This window comes from Triticum aestivum, chromosome 6B, assembly GCF_018294505.1.
Source record: "Triticum aestivum cultivar Chinese Spring chromosome 6B, IWGSC CS RefSeq v2.1, whole genome shotgun sequence".
Classification (NCBI taxonomy): domain Eukaryota; kingdom Viridiplantae; phylum Streptophyta; class Magnoliopsida; order Poales; family Poaceae; genus Triticum; species Triticum aestivum.
This window is the reverse complement of record NC_057810.1, coordinates 166,688,888-166,704,125: the sequence shown is the minus strand read 5'-3', so window position 1 is coordinate 166,704,125 and position 15,238 is coordinate 166,688,888. Positions and strand designations below refer to the sequence as shown.

General features: G+C 49.3%; 1 long non-coding RNA gene and 1 pseudogene across 1 annotated transcript; one reads left to right on the top strand and one right to left on the bottom strand.

Moving 5' to 3' along the window:
- Nucleotides 1-7,544: 7,544 nt before the first annotated feature.
- LOC123133862 (uncharacterized) lies at nt 7,545-14,972 on the bottom strand. The gene is made up of 3 exons (XR_006465411.1): nt 14,685-14,972; nt 9,789-10,830; nt 7,545-9,158 (listed from the first exon to the last, which is right to left on the bottom strand). It is a non-coding gene; the product is annotated as an uncharacterized lncRNA (long non-coding RNA).
- LOC123133861 (receptor-like protein 2) lies at nt 11,985-14,219 on the top strand (annotated as a pseudogene).
- Nucleotides 14,973-15,238: the final 266 nt, after the last annotated feature.

Here is a 15,238-nt window from a genome sequence, read left to right as displayed (position 1 = left end):
GAAGACATAACTGTTTCGTAGTTTCCTTTCTTCTTTATTGAGTCATAGGAACCACCGTACTGTTAAGTGGGGTCCAAGTGAACAAAGTCAGAGTGACTGAAGTGATGCTCAACCAAATCCTATGTCTTCGAGCGAAGACAATGAGAGCAAATCTTATCGAGAGCTGGATGAGTCAGCTTTGCTTGTAGCCCAAGCCAAGCTACCGCGTGTGTTTGAAATCTGACCGTTGAATGTGTTTCAGCGCTGTTATAGGATGAGCCGGAAGCTCTCCTTGGGATTGTGAATGCCATCCGGGAGTTCGACGGCTATTTCATTTGCAAGGAGGATTGCACCGGCACAGTTGGATTCTCCTCACTCCAGAAGTGCACGCTAGCTATGAGGATGCTTGCATACGGAGCTCCCGGTGATATACAGGAAGACTATGGACGCATGGCCGAGTTCATCACCATTGAGTGTTTGTACAAGTCATGCAGGGCAGTGGTGGCACTGTTTGGACCACAACCCAATGTTGAAGACATTGCTCAGATCCTAGCACAGAATACAACAAGAGGATTTCCTGGGATGCTTGGAAGCATCGACTGCATGCATTGGGCATGGAAAAACTGTCCATTTGCAGGATGTACAAAGGCGCCAAAGGACCTTGCAGTGTGGTACTTGAGGCAGTGGCCACATAGGATCTCTGGATTTGACACTCCTTTGGTATGTCACGAACTCACAATGACATCAACGTACTATAGTGCTCGAATGTCTTTGCCAAGCTTGTTGAAGGTCATGCTCCTCGGTGAACTTCGAGGTCAATGGGCGCCACTACAACAAGGGTTACTGCCTAGCAGATGGCATCTATCCGAGATGGTCCACATTTGTGAAGACTATCTCAAACCTAGTGCCAGGAGGCAAGAACTCCTACTTTGCCAAGTGTCAGGAGGCTTGCAGGAAGGATGTCGAGCGAGCATTTGGTGTGCTCCAATCTCGATCTGCTGTTGTCCGGTACCCTGCTCTGACCTAGTCGAAATCTCAAATGTGGGAGCTGATGAACTGGTGTGTCATCTTGCGCAACATGATCACTGAGGGCGAGCAGGAAGAGCCAGTGTTTGACACTGAACCATATTTCAATCAGGGTGCTCTTGCAACTGTTGATCACCAGGTACCGGCATCATGTGTTGCCTTCCTCAATATACGGTAGGAGATCTGAGACCCACAGGTGCATCAAGAACTGCAGCACGATCTGGTGGAGCAACTATGGAGGCTCAAGGGCAACGCCTAGTTTGATGTGTTTTCAATTTGTGTTTGAATTATGGGTTTGCTTCGTTGAACTATTTGATTTGTATTCATTTCTGTAATGAACTATGTGATAAAAATTACTTTTTGTTGAATTTGTGCCGAACTGTGCCGAATTTGGGCTGAATTTGCGCCGAATTTGGGCCGAAATCGGCAGATGGGGGGGGGGGCGAACTTGGGGGGTCGGTTGGGAACCCGACCCCTCCCCCCCCCCCCCCCCCCATACGCCGAATATATCGCCGGTTAGGCCCCAAGCGGCGCTATTTCAAGCCCTTGGGGGCCGAACGGCTGTAGATGCCCTAAGCCTGGTAAGTTGTCACCTTCGAAGATACTAGATGTCTAATGCAGTCGGTGTTGGGGTCTGACAGCAGCTCTAGCGTTGTTGCGGCCTGCGACATGCTGCTTCTGAAGAGATCGCGGGTTTTGGAGACTCTCTCTTCACAAGGCCAATCGGGATCCAAGGGCGCAGAGGCCAGAAAGAGATTTTAGGGAGATCTGACCTTGTCGATCGATGAAGGTCTAGGCTGCAAGTTGTAGGCGTGCCTCCTCCTAAGATTAGAGCATCTCAACAGACCCCTTAAAACGCGTTGACCGCAAAATAACCGCCCGTTTATGGTTTCGTGCGAAAAAACGCCCCGATCAGACACTGTATCGGCCTGCGAACTGTAAAAAAAATTGCAAGGCATGGAAAAACTTCGCCCTCAACCTTTAGTTTCACGGGGGGGAGGCCGACCCGAGCTTCACCCCTATCGGCTGCGAGATTTGGCGGGAGGGACATTTCCGCGCAGCTGTTCCCGCTTCCCTTTCCCTGCGCCGCCAACCACCTCCCTCCGCCTGCTCCGGAGCACCTTCCCTGGCTTCCCTCCGCCGCCATGGAAGCCTTCCAGCCGTCGACCGTCACCGTGGATGCCATCCACGCCCCCCCCCCCTCGGCAGATCTCGTCGCCGGCCATGCTGCGCTCGTTGCCGTTCAAGGCTCCACCGCTCCACCCCGCAAGCGGCAGGGCAACGTCGTCGTCCAGGGCGGCGGTCTCGCAGGCCCCGCCAAGAAGGCACGCGCGCCCTCCACCTCTGATGCGAATTCGGTCGGGCACCCGCTGGCGAAGAAGGGGAAGGCTTCCGATGTGAAACGCAAGAAGCACGCCGGAAGACCTACCCCGCTAACACCTCCTCTGACTGCTCCGGCAAGACCTACCCCGCGGATGCCCGTCAATGCCGCTGTTGCCGCCGCCCCTGAGGTGTTCGACGCAATGGTCGCAAGGTATGATGCTTCGATTTCTTGCACTTCGTTCACTTTTGTCCATTGTGCGTGTTCATCACTTGTGGAGCAAAATTGTAGCGCCGGTTTGCAAGATCTTAGAGAGGAGGAGGCTAGCCGCAAGAGGCCATGGGGTGCCAACGTTCGGTGGTTGTTCGACAAGTGGTGGTGATTCGACAAATGGTGGTGGCAATAGTGGCAATGAAGATTTCATCTTGTGAATAAGACGATGATGATGATGGATGCGATGTCTTTTGGGTTGTGGCGCGAAAACTATGTTCAAATGTCACCAAAACTGTGTTTGAATTCTCCGAATTTGTGTTTTATTTGTCAAAATCGCTGTCAATTGCAATGTGTGGTTTTATGGCTTGAGGGCCGAAATCGGCAGCACGCAGAATAGAGCCCGCAAACCCGAGGGGTAAAAGAGAATATCCCCGGATATTCCGTTTTACCGCTCGGGTTTGCGGGCTCTGTTCGGCCGCAGCTGATTTCGGCCCTTATAACGCGCTTTTCTCGGCCCTTATCCCGGTTATAAGGGTCACGGTTTTAAGGGGTGTGCTGGAGATGCTCTTATGATTCCTCCTCAGCGGCCAAAGGTCAAGGCGTGCAAGCCATCCAATTAACTTTAGCAGGTAGGCCTCCTCCACTAACTTGGAACTTTATCATAAGTGTTTTTGGGGATCGCAGGTCCTCCAAGCTCACGTGGAAAAGGCTAGCGGGTTGCTTGCCTCGTCAGGCTCCGACTCCCCCGTGATACTTCCCTATGCCACGTGATGACCAAAGAGATGAAGTTGTTGGAGTCGTGAAAAGAAATCCATGCAGGCATTGGAGCAGCTAGGCCGCGCATGTCTCCATGCCATGCCGATGCTGAGTCGGGAAGGGTTCGACCGCCCATGAAGGCAATGAGGAGGGTGTGGTCCCAGGGCGCAGGGAGGCGGTCGATTTCTACCACCACCCATGTCCATCTGTCAGATCTGGCCAAGTAAGGGTTTCTCCCTCCTCGGAACGTGCTCATGTGGTCACCTGCAAAGAAGACAGAGGATGTCCTGATGCCGCTAGCTAGGACGGGGTTATACACACGTCGTTTCTCTACCGCAGCCTCACCTTGCCCCTAACCAACTTTGTGCGCGGCCTCCTGGTTTTTTATGTCTGCCAGCTTCACCATATCATGGCGAACGGGGTTCTGCACCTTGCTTGCTTCATCACATTGTTAAGAGTGCTTTTTGGGGATCTCACCACACTTTAGGCTTCGGCGCTATTTCTTTGAGGTGGAGTTGCAGAGAGATGGCGAAGCGGTTCCGGACTGTGGAGGCGGCGTTATCCGTTCTCGCCCGATTCGGGATATTTTGACATCTCAATGCCTGAAACGAAGTCATGGCAGAAAGCATGATTTTACGCCCCGGACATCCCAGCTGGGATAGAAGTGGCTGGTCTTCCTCCGTTCACAAACTCGCCTCCACAGGAGCTAAAGTCTTGGAGGCCCAGAAAAAAAAAACTACCAAGGAAACTGGTATGCTTGTTCAGGAGATATACCAGCTTCAGGACGCCGGCCTCAGGGGATGCGGATTCCGATGACCTGGCTAGAGAGAAATATTCAGCCTCTGGCAGCCAGGGGGCATCCGATGTTTGACTATAAAAGCCCGAATGACCCTTGTCGCCTGAATTGCATGCAGATCACAGAGTTGGAGCTCAAATCACGCATGGCTTTGTGACACATGTTCCCTTGGATGAGATTGCTCTCGAGGTCGCTGTAGTGCCCTTCCATCGCAAGCTTCAACCAGACAATGTGAGTATCAGTCTTTTCTCGGTTCCCATGGGCTTCTTGTATGAGTTGTGATTTACTGGTTAAACCTCTAACTTCTGGCGTAGGTTTTTAGGTTCTTCTCCCTTCCTCCTGAGCCTAGTAAGCTGCCGCCTTCGGAGATACTATGTCTAATGCAGTCGGTGTGGGGGTCTGACAGCAACTCTAGCAGTGTCGCGTCCTGCGACACGCTACTTCTGAAGAGGTCGTGGGCTTTGGAGACTTCCTTCATAAGTTCAATCAGGATCTGAGGGCGCAGAGGCCAGAAAGAGATTTTAGGGAGATCCGACCTTGCCGATCAGTGAAGGATCTAGGCTGCAAGTTGTGGGCCAAAGGTTGGAGATCCGACCTTGCCTCCTCCCAAGATTATGATTCCTCAGCGGCCAAAGGTCAGGGCGTGCAAGCCATCCAACTTGAGTGGGTAGGCCTCCTCCACTAACTTGGAAGTTTATCATCATCTTTTTTTTTGGTCACACTGGTACTATGATCGCAAATCCTCCAGGCTCATGGGAAAAATGCTGGAAGCTCGCTTGCCTTGTCAGGCTCCGACTGCCCCCGTGATCCTTCTGCTATACCACGCGATGACCTCTGGCATGGAACCGGCAGATGAAGCCACTGGTGGAATAATGGGAAAACCCATGTTCACTCCTTGCAATCGAGCGGGCTTGTGGGTTGAAGATTCAGCCGTTCCGAGTTTTGCTTAGATCGGCGCTGCCTCACGTGCCAATATTGATGGCACGACACAGAGGCATACGATGTCATCATACTGATCGAGGTGGAACTCGAGGCTTCCGAAGCACATGGTCTAGATGGGGGAGAGCGGCATCTTGATGTAGTGTCATCCCGTCCCATCAGCGAGGAACTTGAGCGAGCCGAATACGGAAGATTTTTTTTCTTTCAAGAAAACGCAAGAGCTTGCGTTTCATTGCATTGAAAATAGAGAGTTTGAGTTACATTCCTCCTAGGAGGCTATTAAAATGAGCGTGAGCACATCAATGAACGCCCCATGTTTAGCCTGTGATGGCACGGAGCCCTAAAGCACCGTCGCTGGCCCAAAGGGCGACCTCAGTCTTGATCTTTGTAAGCAGGTCATTCACCGAAGGCCGTCCTCGGTTGAAGACGCAGTCATTACGGTGTTTCCAAATCATCCAGGAGAAAAGGAGGGTCGTGGACGCGAGGCCCTTGCGCATGGGCTTGAGAGTGAGCTGTCATGCCGATTGCCAACAGTCATTGAGCGAGGGCTCATTGTCGGGCAGGACGCAGGGGAGCTTGAGCCAATGCAACACCTCGTACCAGATCTGTCGGACGAAGGGGCAGGCGAGGATGAGGTGGTGCATGGTCTCGGGGGCCTGGTCGTAGATAGAACATCGCGCGGGGTGTTGTTGGCCGCGGCAGGCAAGGCGGTCTGCAGTCCAGCATCGGTCGAGGTGGGCGGGCCAATGAAAGAACCAGACACGCGCAGGCACCCAGTTCTTCCAGGTAAGTTTCCAGGCGGCATAGGTTGTGGAGCCACAAAACATGGCGATGTAGGCCGATTTGGCAGAGTAGACGCGGTGGAGGCTCCATTTCCAGGTGAGGCGGTCCAGCTCGGCAAAGAGGGTCGTGTCGCCGATCATGTGCCAGAGCTACAAGTATTGCCCAATTTTGTGGATGCCAACCATGCCGTGAATGTCCCTCGCCCATCGGTTGGCATGGAGTCCATCGGCGACGGTGATGTGCTTGCGGCGGCGCTTGGGAATGCATGCGTATAGGAGCGATGCAATCTCGCAAATGGATCACCCATCAATCAATCGATCTTCCTAAAAGAGAGCCTCCATGCCATTCCCCAACTTGCATGGTGGTGGATGCGAAGAAGAATGTGCGCTCTTCGGTGGTGAACTGCAAGTCAAGACCCGCCCATGCTCTGGTGTTGTCTGTGCGGCTGAACCAGAGCCATCGTGTGCAGTGTGCGAGGCTGGCCTGTGCAAGGTCGCGCACGCCAAGGCCGCCGGGAGTGAGCGGCCTATCAACGCGTTGCTAGTTGACATGGCAGTGCCCACCGTTCGCCTCCACGCGCCCGGCCCAGAGGAAGCCTCTCTGGATCTTTTCGAGCGCCCTGATGGTTTTCTTGGGGGGCGCCAGAGCAAGTAGCTGATGGATCGGGATCGTGCTCAGGACGGCCTTTACGAACACAAGGCGGTCGGCCTTGTTCATGAGGCACGCCTTCCAACTAGGTAGCATGCAGGCCGTTTTGTCAGCGATGGGTTGCAATTGTGCAGCAGTGGGGCAGCGCAGCGTTAGTGGGATGCCCAAGTAGGTGATAGGGAGATCTTCTAAGGGCAGCCCAACAAGCTTACAGCGGGCGTGGCATCGTCGACAGAGCATCGGATCAGAGTGGCGTAGCTCTTCTAGAAGTCAACCTGGAGCCCAGAAGCGTGGCCGAAGAGCACTAGGATGTTCTTGACGACGAAGATGCCATCTAGGGTGGGTGGCAGTAGAGGATCACGTCGTCAACGTAAAGGGAGACAGAGGGGATCAGGCGCCGGGAGTGCAACCGCTGCAAGATGTCCAGCTCCGTGGAGCGGCGGAGAAGGCGGCCCAACGTGTCGACCGCAAGGATGAAAAGATGGGGCGACATGGGATTGCCCAAGCGGAGGCCACACCTGTGTCAGATGGTGGGGTGACCAAAGCCGCACTGGCGAAGGACGTCGAAGAGGAACGACCAGCTGATGGTGTCGAAGGCGTGGACCAGGTCCAACTTCAAGAGGACGCGAGGGACGTCTAGCTGGTGTAGGAAGCGCGTGGACTGGCGCACGAGAACAAATTTGTCGTGCAGGCTGCATTCAGGTATGAATGCATTCTGGCTCATGCTGACGAGGGCGTTGAGCTTCGGCGCGAGACGCAGTGACAGGACCTTGGCGAAGATTTTGGTGACAAGGTGAATTAGGCTTTTGGGCCTAAAGTCATCGAGGCCACGGGCGTCAGCGTGCTTCGGGAGGAAGGTGAGGAGCGCCTCGTTGAGGCAGCTAAAGCCCCGACCACGGAGCTCGTAAAGCTGCCAGAAGACGTCGACGAAATCTTGTCGTTCGATGGGCTAGCACGCGCGCAAGAATTCGGCGGTGAAGCCATCGGGGCCGAGGGCTTTCCGTGCGGGAAGGCATTTCACCGCCTGCCAAATTTCCTTAGCGTCGAATGGGGCATCAAGATCGTCGAGGTTGGTGGGCGTGATTAGCGTGGGAAGTCGAGGCCACACTCACGAAGCGTCTCATAGCCAAGCAGGGTATCACAGTGCGTGTAGGCCGCGGCCGCCATGCCGCAGGGTCAGAGATCGAGACCTCATCCACCAGGAGGCTGTGGATTCTGTTCTTTTGTCGCCAGTTTCGGCATGAAAATTCCAGGCATGAGCAGAGATCTAATCTGCATTCGGTCTCTGGACGATGCAGCCCCTACCTGGCGTGCCAACTAACGATACCAAGAAACAATCAGTAACCCTGATAGGGTGGAGAGTGTGGCTGGAAGTACCAGACTACCAGAGGGGATCGCACACGAGGAGTTTACCCAGGTTCAGGCCCTCATTGTTGAGGTAACATCCTAAAAAAAAGGGCAGCCCGGTGCATGTAGCTCCCGCTTGCGCAGGGTCGGGGAAGGGTCCGACCACTTTGGGTCTATAGTACGCAGCCTTTCCCTACATTTCTGTAAGAGGTTGTTTCCAGGACTTGAACCCGTGATGTAACATCCTACTCGTGCTTTAATTTAATCGATGGTGGAAAATGCTCACATGAGGGGGTTACAAGTATAGGGTGTTTGTACATACTGAGACAATGATAACGATGTCGATGCCTGAGCTATCCCCTGGTTTTGCCTTATAAAGGAGGACGACGCCTAGAGTTACACGAGTCCTAAACCAACCTAGGGGGCTCCTTGGTAGAATCCTTTGATTATGTGCCAAGACACCAGACTTTCCTCAGGAGGGCTCCCCGTGTCGATCGGAGGCCTGCATAACCCTCGCAACCCGCTAGCCCTCGAGGTCGGCCCATCATCCGGCTTGCTACCCCAGCTATAGCGCACCATCAAAAACCACCCTGTTTAGGTCAAGAAGGGTAGATTAAACAACTTTAAAAACTAAATGGTGTGTTCTAGCTAGTTTTAAGGTATGTTTGGAACATTGGGTTACGACCAAAGTGTACACTAGATTTTTTTATTTTTTTGCCATGATCAACACGTTGGTCTTTGTTGGATGGGAACCAGCTCTATTGCATTCTCTAGTCAATGTTGGCCAATCGGTTGGCAAGTAAAACCTCAACCGAAATTCTGGCTAGCAAACTTTTGATAGGACGAAGGCACAAACTAAACAGACCTTCTGACCTACGCTAGTTTTAAAAGAGGAACTGTTTACATAGTTTGCACATTAAAAGGCACGCAAAAATAGGATGGCGACCCCGCAAGCAGGAAAAAAATACTTCAGTTCCATGGTAAAAAAAAGCGAAGAGTTCATATCCATGGGAAAGACACGGCAATGTGAAATATAACAGACAAAGTGCCATTTGTCAAGAAGAATTTGTGTTGGCACATGCATGTACTCCCTCCGTCCCAAATTTGTTGTCTTAGATTTGTCTAAATACGGATGTATCTAGTTACATTTTAGTGTTAGATACATCCGTATCTAGACAAATCTAAGACAAGAATTTTGGGACGGAGGGAGTATAATCAAACATAAATATGAAGAGGAGAAGCTTTGGCAACAAAACCGTCTATGTTCAGAAATCAACATGGAGAAACATGGCAACAATATTCTTCTGCAGACTGCATTTGAGGCCAAAGTGGTCGCCAGAAAAGAATTACCTAGCATGAGAGTTTGACAGTGCATGAAGCAAAGCAAAAAAAAAATGAAATGTAATTTCAATGTAATGAAATAGAATTAATCAAGAGCAATTGTTTAACAGGTGAACTCGAGCTGCTGAGTAGTGAAAGTAGGATAGGAAGACATCTACATGCTACTTTTCTAGCCAAAAAAGAAAATGAAAATAACAAGAGAAAAAACAGAAATAGGAAGCTGAAGCTCGAAGCTTCTTTGCCACGAAAAGAACAGGGGAATAGTCCATGTGTGTCTGAAATATTACATTGATGGATGATGCATATGTGATACTCCCTCCGTTCCTTTTTATAAGGTGTATTTGTTTTTTGAGAAAATTTCACAATGTAAGTTGTATTTCTAATTCCTCATAATCCCATTTTTCTAGGAAGGCAAGTATATCTCTCCCAATCGCACATATCTCTCTTTCTAGAAAAATAAGGAAAGTATCTCTCCCCTGATTGCATGTATGTCTTTCTTTCCTAGCCTTACTGATTTACTTACCACTAACCATCAAATTTGCAAAGGGTAGTTTTGTCCTAAGTTATCTATAATTTGTTGACTTGGTCACCGCGCACGAAACAATACACCTTACATAAAGGAATGGAGGGAGTATGTACCTTTAATTCTGCTTTTGTTCCAGGACTTCTCCCAAAGGAAATGACATTAATATGATTTCTGAGGAACTGACAGGAAGCATGAGAAAAACACAACCATGAAGCAGTTTTCCGAGCTGAAATCATGGATATTTATTCATTAGCTACAAAAAGTCAGAAAACAGAACCATTAAGCAATTTTTCAAACTGAAATCATGGATATGTATTCATCAGCTACAAAGAGTCAAAGAGCTAGTGGGAAATGACCCCACATAATAATTATGAGCAGAATATCCACCATAGACATGAACCATGGGAAAAACACAACCATTAGTAGGTTGGTACCCCCTTTGGGCCTGCCTACCAAATGCCAGCCTGTCACTTGAGGTAAACAAAACTAGTGCTGTAAGTCTGTAACCAAAGACCACCACCTATATCTATGTATTATTGAGCAGCAGTGCCATGAATAGGCCGGGAAAGATGAGCAAACTAGTAATTAACCTTCCAATATGTTCTTCAACTATATTACACTTAAACATGAACCTTGGGGCAGCGAGATGATAGATTGGCTTCTTGCTACTTGAAAATTTTGGACTAATCGGTAACTATTTAATCCATCCATAACTAAATGATAGATTTATAAACTAGTTTATAGCCTTTTACTACAGCTAATTGATAGGCACAGATGTTGCTTTCCTATGCTAGTGTCGTTGTCTTTTCCGTATGGACCAACCGTGGCCCAGGGCCCTAAGGTGCACCCAGGACATATAGGGAATCTTATGAGTAGTGTTCAGTAGGTCTGATGTGCAAAAAAATCCATTACTAGATGATAACTACCACCACTGCATGCATTCTTCAACCAATAGCAACCAATGCATTCATTCACTGTTCCTTCGGTCATGCTGCAGCTGTTCCTGCTGCTCTTCTTGGCCTCTCCCGCCACCGCATGCACTGAGCAGGAGAAGCGCAACCTCCTCCGTTTCCTTTCTGGGCTGTCGTGAGATGGCGGCCTCGCCATGTCGTGGCATGACAACAGCACGGCCTGCTGCGAGTGGGAAGGTATTGCCTGCAATGAAGACAGGGCTGTCACTTAAGTCTCCCTAGCATTTAGAGGACTTGAAGGGTGTGTCTCCCCATCCCTTGCCGAAATTTTGGCTGGTAGGGCAAATATGGGCACAAATCAACCAAAACAATGAAGAGGGGCAGCTTTCGCAACAAAAAGTTGTCTACATTCAGAAATAATAATGGAAAAACATTACAACAATATTGCTGCAAACTGCATCTAAGTCAAAATTAGCTGCCTGAAAAGAATTAGCTACCAAGAGAGGTTGGCAGTGCATGAAGCAAATGAATAATCCATGGGCACTCTTTGTGCATCTGAAATATATACATTGATGGATGATGCATATGTGCCTTTGATTCTGCTTTTGTTCCAGGACCTCTCCCAAGGAAATGAGTAAATAAGATTTCTGGGGAACTAACACGAAGCATGAGAAAAAACACAACCATAAAGCAGTTTTCAAACTGAAATAATGGGTATTAATTCATACAGCTGGCGGAAAATGACCTCACATAATAATTATCGAGCAGCATATCTCCCATATAAACATGAATCACGTTTTCAAATTTAGGTTGGTACCACCTGGGACAAATTTAGGTTCATACCCCCTGGTCCAAAAACTAGGTTCATACCCCCTGGGCCTTCACTAGCTCATGCCATAAACATGTGGTAGTAAGTCTGTAGAGGAGACCACCACCCCCTGGGCCCTGGACAAATCTATGCGCTCTTGAGCAGCAATGCAATGAATAGGTCATGCAAGATGACTGACTAAACTAGTAATTAACTTTACTCTCTTCAGGCATTTACACTTAAACTTGAAACTTGGGGCAGTGAGATAATAGAATGATTTCTTGCTACTTCAATTTTTTTGACTAATAGCTAGCTATTAATCCATCCATAACTAAGTGATAGCTTTATAAACTAGTTTATAGGGTTTTATTATAGCTATAATGGGTAGGTACGGATGTTGCTTTCCTATGCAAGTGTCACTGTGTTTCTGTGCACCGACCGATCGTGGCCCCGGGCACTGAGGTGCACCCATGACAAGAACTATGGAATCTTAAGAAGGGTGTTCAGTCGCTCTGATGTGCAAATAAATCCACTGCTAGATGATAGCTAGTACTAGCACTGCATGCATTCTTCAAGCAACAGCAAAAACAAGAAGGCGGGGAAGAAACACTAACCAATGTCCTCATTCACCGTTCTTCCGGTCATGCTGCAGCTATTCATGCTGCTCTTCTTAGCCTCTCCCGCCACCCCATGCACCGAGCAGGAGAAGGACAACCTCCTCCAGTTCCTTGCCGGGCTGTCGCGTGATGGTGGCCTCACCACGTCCTGGCGTAACAGCGGCACAGACTGCTGCGAATGGGAAGGCATCTCCTGCAATGGAGATGGGGCCGTCACTGGGGTCTCCCTGGAGTCTAAAGGACTTGAGGGGCCCATCTCACCGTTCCTCGCCAACCTCACCAGCCTGCTGCGTGTTAACCTCTCGCACAACTCATTCTCCGGTGGTCTTCCAGCGGAGCTCATGTTCTCTGGAAGCATCATCGTCCTCGATGTCAGCTTCAGCCGGCTCAACGGACCGCTGCCCAAGCTTCCGTCGTTGGTTACCACCAACCGGCCTCTGCAGGTACTCAACATCTCAAGCAACCTGTTCAGCTCACAATTTCCATCAGCCACATGGAAGGTGATGGACAGTCTAATCGCACTCAACGCCAGCAATAACAGCTTCACTGGGAACATACCGTCTTCTCCCTGCCTTGGGTCGCCATATTTGGCATTGCTTGACCTATGTTACAACCAATTGAGTGGTGACATACCAAACACGCTGGGTAATTGTTCCAAGCTCAAAGTGCTCAAGGCTGGCAACAACAACCTAAGTGGGATTCTCCCTGTTGAAACCTTCCACGCTACCTTGCTGGAGTACCTCTCCTTCCCCAACAATGCTTTACAAGGAAAACTTGATGGAGCACATATAGTCAAACTCAGTAATCTAGCTACTCTTGACCTTGGAGGGAATCACTTCAGTGGCAAGATTCCGCTGTTGATAGGTCTGCTCAAGAGGCTGGAGGAGCTCCATTTGGGTAGCAATAACATGTCTGGGGAGCTGCCATCAACTCTGGGCAACTGTACAAATCTCAGAATCATTGATCTAAAGTTCAACAACTTCATCGGAGATCTAGGGAAGGTAAACTTCGCCATCCTACAGAATCTGAAAAGTTTAGATCTCATGAGGAATAATCTCAGTGGTATGGTTCCAGAAAGCATTTACTCATGCAGCAATTTGACAGCACTGCAGCTGTCGGACAACCATTTCCGTGGTGAAATCTCATCAAAAATAGGCAATCTGAAGCACCTGTCCTTCCTATCACTTAGTAGAAACTCCTTCACAAATATCACAAAAGCTTTGCATGCCCTTTAAGAGCTGCAGGAACATCAGCGCCCTGGTTATTGGCGCAAACTTCATGAATGAGGCCATGCCACAATATGAAACCATTGACGGTTTTCAGAATCTTCAACTTCTTGCGACGGACTGGTGTTCGTTGACTGGAAGGATACCTACTTGGTTATCAAAGCTCACAAATCTGAAGATACTACTATTAGCCAGTAATCGACTCACTGGACCGATGCCAAGCTGGATCAACTCCCTAAATCACCTCTTCCTGCTGGACATATCAAACAACAGCCTTACTGGGAAAATCCCAATCACCCTGATGGAGATGCCAATGCTAAAATCAGACAAGGCTGCCATCTATTTGGACTCAAACCTCCTTGATCTACCAATTTTTTATGTGGGCCCATCACTTCAGTACCGCATGAGCAGTGCTTGGCCCAAAGTGCTGAGACTTGGTAAGAATAAACTCACCGGTGCAATCCCCCAAGAGATTGGTCAACTGAAAACGCTGCTTTACCTGAACTTGAGTTTCAACAGCCTTTATGGAGAGATTCCACAATCAATCTGCAACCTGACAAACCTGCAAGGGCTAGATTTGTCTAATAACCATCTCACTGGTGCAATCCCTGCCGCACTGGAGAACCTTCACTTCCTTTTGCACTTCAACATTTCTAACAACGACCTAGGAGGACCTATTCCAACAACAAGCCAGCTGAGCACGTTTCCGACTTCTAGTTTTGACGGGAACCCGAAGCTGTGTGGCTCTCTGCTTATTAGGGATTGCAGTTCGGTTGAAGAAGCCCCTGTGTACATCATCTCGCAAGAGAATACATCATAAAGGTCATCTTTGCGATTGCATTTGGTCTTTTCTTTGGGGTAGGGGTGCTATATGACCAGTTAGTACTATCCAGATATTTTGGCTAAGTCAAGTTCAACTGTAATATGGTCTAGATGCACCCCGTGTGTGTTGTTTTATTTCTGTTCTCAGGGCTTGTTGAGCTGTGCCCTCAGCATTAACCCTTTTGGACCCTGTGTGTTTGAGACCTTTGTGTGGGTGTGTGGGTGTTTGAACCTATGTGGATTGTTGGCTTGGGCATTTGCTTTATAATATAAAGCGGGGCGAAAGCCTTTTTCGGTAATATGGTCTAGTATGCAGAAGATAGAGGTAATTATGCCTTAGTTGTGGCATCTTTGTATCCACCTCAATTGCGTCGCACTAATATATTAGTTGAATCTTTCAAAGTTGTATGTTGTCACTTTTTAGCTGGCTGCCCTGTTAAGATGTTTACCAAATGCACAATTAAATCGGAATACAAAGATGGCGACCTAGCTACCAACTAGATGGCTGCTGATATAACAAATTGGTGCTCCAAAAAAAAACTACTGACAAAGTTGACTGATCAAATTGCTCCATCTTCAATCAACTATACAAAAATATACAAAAAACAAATATTTGCCAGATTACCTCCGATTCGTAGATTGTCTAAACATATGCGCTACACCGGCCACCAGCCGCCGGTTCGTAAGCTTCCAGAGATTAATTGCTGTTCAATTCCGGGCTCCGGCGCGCGCCGAGTAACCGCGGAACGGGAGATTCGCTAGGGTTTGCGAGCTTCCGTGCTGCGCGGGAGTGGGGAGCTGGGAGATGAACACGAGAATGGCTGCTTCCTGTCCTGTGCGGGAGTGGGGAGCTGGGAGATGAACACGGAAGCGGAAGGCGATGCGGCCGCCGGAGTGGACGGAGGAGGCGGCGCGACCGATGGGAATGCACCTTTTTTTTTTTGGAGCTCGAATGTGGTATATGGGCCGTAGCCAGCTGCTGTCGGTCAAATGGGCCGGATTGGGCTCAGATTTCTCAATGAGCCAAATCTGTCAGGATAGAATTTGCAAGCCCACTTCTTTTTGCGGGGTGCGAGCCCACTTCATTGATTGAAGGAATTCTAAAGAAATTACCGAGGATTTTTTTCTACGTGGGTTGTTTGATCCGGAGGATTGTAATCCATAAGAATTGTTCATCAA